We start from the raw sequence: 5,572 nt of genomic DNA, 5'->3' as shown, positions 1-5,572 counted from the left end.
ACCTCAAGCAAAAACCCCAAACCAATTGAAATTCTGCTCCTCGTCTTCTTTATATAGAGCCTGGATCGCTGACAGCATTAATAGACTGCTCTGATTCTGACATTCGGCGCGTTTAGTTCTTTCTGAACCTCTGTTGCCAACGGCGTGGTAGGTGAAATGTCAACATCATCTTTTGTTTTTCCCAAGGTAGATGCGTTCATTCTACAAACCTTGCGTTGATCCTTTTTACCATGCATTATCGGTAGCCACAATCATGTAGTGATCGCATTCCCTTAATACCGCAACTTTACACGATGACCGCAATCGCTTGACGAGCGCAACTTCCATGCGATGGACGCATGCGGCTGATTACCGTAACATCCATGCGTTGATCGAACGCGTTCGCCTTTGCGATGGTGAGTTTCTCTGAATGCGGTCGTATATGCGGTGGTCCAGTTTCCGCATTTGCGTCCACTTCCTGCGTTAGTTATAAAAATAGAACATTGAACACATAATAATGCATAATATTGGGTTATCCGAGATTCTTAATGCTGAACAATGCAAGCTCATTTTCTCATGAATTCCTAACATAATTGTCGCATATTCTGCTTAACAGCCCCCATAATTCTAAGTAAAAGGCCTAAGATGACATGCATTTTTGCATGTCATCAGCACCTACAAGGAACAATTGCACCACATCCAAGGAAGCAGCCATATATCCAAAATAACAATAAAAATAAAAATAACCTAAACTACGAAAGCAAGGTAAAGATAAAGTAGAAGACGCCCCTAGAAAAATAGGAGTGTTGTCACCGCAAGGAGTTTTCCATGCAGGAGATTACTCTCAACTGCTTAGGTCAAAGAGCTTGCACGGACCATTGGAACTTTCGGCAATCATTGGGCGCATGTTGGCCACCATGTGCTTAGAATTACCTTTAGCTCTTTTGCGAATGATTGCCCTTCTACCTTGGGGTCAATACTGGCTTTCAGCGCATCGCCTATACTTCAATATTGTTTACAGCCTGGCCGTACAAGCTGCAATACTCCCAAGATAAAAAGGTTTCCTGCAGAGACACAAAACTCCACAAACAATTAGCTGCCAAGTCCCCTGCAATGGCGCCAAAAACTTGATGACGTGAAATTAGATGTCAATTACTCAATAACTAAAATTTCGTGGACGCAATATGCGATGCATGTGCTTAAGGTATGCGTTGATTGTCATGCGTCGATGGTCATTCGTTGGAATGACTATGCATTAACGAATGTATGCGATGACCATGCATCTTGTCACAAGTTTTCTTACGCTCACGCCAAGTATAACGCAAATGCAAGTTTCTCAGGTGATCCGAGGTCGAACTCAGGGACTTGTAGCTAGATGAATGCGGTAATGTGCATTCGACAGTTAAATAAAAGAATGATGGAGGGGTTGTTAAGCTAATACTACTCCTACTGCTAGCTAACAGACAACGCAATGAGAATATGAAAGAGAGGTAGATACATGACAACTCATGACATGAAACAAATAAATGGGAAAATAGATAAAATGTGGAGATGATTTCATTGCAACCCTTAAGAGTGACCGCAAGGGTAACCTTAGTCAATGCAAGCCATGCGATCATGCTACACACACTAAAAGCATAAATCTAGGACGTATGCGGTGGGTATGCATAAGTGTCAAGATGACTGCATACAACCACCATATCCTACTTCCTGGATGCATGCAATATCTTATCCGTAAGGTGCATACGCTGTGTGAAAGCAAACGGAACTTAACCTACCTCGATCTCTAACATTCATCGGACCACAAAAGTCTGAATGTATAAGCTTCAAGGCTTCCCTGGCTCTGTAATCTTTTTCAGTAAAAGGTTGTCTGGTCATCTTGCCTTCGAGGCATGATTCACATACCGGCAAGAAGTTTTCTTTTAAACTCTTTAGAAGTCCACTTTTCACCAACTTCTCAATCCCATTGAGGTTGATGTGACCTAACCCTAGATGCCAAAGATGGGCGTTTTCCTTTCGAGAAACCTTTGGCCTTTTAGTTGTTGTTGCCGTACTGAACATTTCAATATTAAACAAGGCTTTTATGACTAACGACCTTAGTACATATAAGTTATTTTCCATTGAACCATAACCAATCTCCATTCCATTTTTGAAAATAAACACTTTATTCTCAGAAAAGGAGACGATATAGCCTTATTCAATGAGACAAGAAACCGAGATTAAGTTATATGAGGAACTACAAAAACATTATCCATAATAGATAACGTTCTTGTCAACAAATAACTTCAGCCTGCTACACAACAGCTGAAACATCCTCACCAGTACCAACTCGAAGAGTCATCTCTCTATGTGGCAACGTTTGCCAGGAACTGAATCCTTGGTAAGAGGAACTGACATGATTGGTAGCACCTGAATCGAGGATCCAGGCAGAATCATCATTCTCTACAAGACATGTCTCCAAGATCATTCTCTTTTGGAGAGTAGTGGGATGGAGGTCGTTTGCCATGAAATTCGTTTCACACGATTCTTTCCACTGTAAGTAATTGGTCATTTTTAAAAGCTTTAAATGGAAATACTACTGAGTTGCTGAAAAGAAAAACATATTGACCTACGTTAGGTTTTAAGTAAATACCCCTTGTAAAACAAAACAACATCCAATAAGGTTTTAGCAAAACTAACATGAACCTCGTGTGGCATATAGTTTCGCAATGACGCTTCAAAGGTTTAGGGCAAAAGCTATCAAAGGGAGATCAATTATCCCTCCTCTGAATTGAGAAGTTCTCAACCAGTCATTAATACTAGAACAACTTTTGTTCCTATAATGACAAGTCATCATTGATTTGGCCAAGAGATCGTTAACTTACTTAATAATCTCCTATAAGTATGACCCGCCATTTTAAGCCCTAGAGGTCCATCCCAAAAGGCCAATCCAAAGGGAAAAAATCCAATTGAGGCAAAACCTAAAGCGACCCTATCCATTTTGGAGTTCACCTTGATATTGACCAACTACATAAAACCCATCCGAAGGCGACACGAGGGTGTACAGAATGATCTCATAGTGTGAACTAATGATAGAGACCATAGGACGTGTTGACACACACCCTTCACCCACTTACTATAAATACTCTCTCCGTCCACCTTGATATTGACTCATGCAAACATCATCCGAAAGGGGATACATCCTAGGCATCTCGAGGCCAAGCATGAATCTCACGGTGTGAACATACAAGGAGAAATGTGAGTGGAATCATAGACATATCTGATACGCCTCCTCCTCCCACTGAGTGTTTTATAACCTAGGGTTTAGCTTACTTAGAAAAAAAATCGGCTAAGGATTTTCATAATTGACTTTTAGGTTTTCCCAAGAGTAACTTTTACCTTAGATAGTTGAACAATTTTTATCATCATCCATTAAACTCTTTAACGGAGTCTTTGAACAAAACGTTGCATACTTGTTGAAAATCTATCTAATTCACTGTTCCAGATAGGTTCCCAGGTAGGGGTGTTACGTTTTCGTTAACTTAAGAACTCTAGCCTAGCCAGAACCCGCCTTAGACAAAAGGTCCCTTATAGATAGGTTTACAACAAATTTAATCTTTTATTCAACCAATTTAATCCCTGTCTCTTATACACATCTAGATGTGTATAAGAGACAGCTTATAGATAGGTTTACAACAAATTTAATCTTTTATTCAACCAATTTAATCCTATTAAACCGATTTTAAAAGATTAATCTAGGTTACTAAATTCTTTAGAACCACTTGAACTTAGGTCTATCTCAATCCAATTTTAAAACCCTTTTAAAAAACTTGAGTTCACCTTAAGTCCGCATGCAACTCTGAATTATTGATTTTAGGTCTAATTTCCTTTATAACACTTATAAACGGAAACCAACCACAATGCTAAGCTAACACATGCAAGGCATTCATAATGATTATAAACTACCTAAGTGTCATACTCAATGCAATGTCCATTCATTGCTACTTCTTTTATATAACGCTTACACAAAATAGCAATGAAACAAGCAAAACATGCTTCTATTCACCCTTAGACTATAACATTTATAATAAAAGGATGATGCATGATAATACTCACTGCATGCAAAATATAACTCTTATATTTCATGATGCATGCGCATGCTTTCAAGTAATTTCTTCATGTAAGATTATAACATTTATAATACATGATGCATGAATAATTGCACAACCTAAGGTGGGTTTTAACTATATGACAAACACTTTGACATATAAATACCATACATCACATGTATAAGCAATCAAAGTTGATGAACCGGGTAAAATTACCTTAAAAATACAAAAAGGAAAGCTAACTACAAAGACAAGGAGTTTCCAGTTCAAACAAGCGAATTGGGTCTTGAACCGCTCAGCAAAGCATTACTTCTCCAACCATCCATCATGTACTAAGCACCCCACGATCGTATACACGATAAAACAAATGTTTTGCTCTATCGCTTACAGTGCTCCCAGAGTTAAACGATCGTTTAATATTTACTATACGATCGTTGAGAAAAATCCAAACGATTGTTTAGTTATTACTACATGATCGTGTACCATAACTAAGTGATAAAAGCCTGAAGTACACGATCGCTTAGCACGCTCTGCACGACGCCCGCCTTCCGCGATTATCTAAGCGACTACGATGTCACAAAGCACCATCGCCTAAGCGATCGCTTAGCTAGCGTCTCCGCATACGCACGATCACATAGGTAGTAACTAAGCGATGAAGCTTGCTAACTACGCGATCGTCTAGCGTGCGCCTTCTACTAAACGACGAGCATCGCATGCTCCCACTACGATCGCCTACCTCCAGCGCCTACGCGGTCATGCAACCAACGCCACGCGATATGGTAAACGATTTACCCCATCGCTTAGCATTAGCTAAACGATCGATTAGAAAATATTACAAGATCGTCTAGAACGAAAAATCTAAACGATCGCTTAGTAAAATCCCTACGATCGTTTACTTGAGGCTACACAATCCGACCAAAGCTTGGTCTTCTTCTTCATTGAGAACTGCATCGCCATGCGCCGAAGCTTCATCACGAACGACTCGACGAACTCGAACTTTTCGAATTACAGACTCAATTGCAAAATTAATTTCACTCAAAAACATAGGGGCCCTTACAATTAACACTTTGTAATATCAAAAGCTTTAACAAAAAGGCAATCAAACCCAAAATGTTCATCAAAATCATCCACAAATGCAGAAACCCATCGCGACTGTAAAAAACGTTCAATTCAGATCTGTAATTTGGAATAAGGTACCAATTGAAGGAAATCAGAAACGAGATTTCCATGAACAGCGGAACAAGACTATTCCAAATTACAATCATGAATGAACATATATTTACAGCCGACTTCAAAACAAACGGTTATACAAATGTTTCCAGAAATTACAGCATGAACAATACAAATGCATAAAGAGACAAAACTCTATGTACATCGGCAGAAACGTCTCCACGCTCCGTTGCGCACGAACGTTGGAAAACAGCAGCGTCGAACGCCCGATCTACACGACCGCAACACCACAACAACACAGGATGAACACTTCGCGCTCGTCCTCAACGATCTCC

Source organism: Benincasa hispida, chromosome 9 (genome assembly GCF_009727055.1).
Source record: "Benincasa hispida cultivar B227 chromosome 9, ASM972705v1, whole genome shotgun sequence".
Classification (NCBI taxonomy): Eukaryota; Viridiplantae; Streptophyta; class Magnoliopsida; order Cucurbitales; family Cucurbitaceae; genus Benincasa; species Benincasa hispida.
Note: the sequence above shows the minus strand (reverse complement) of the source record.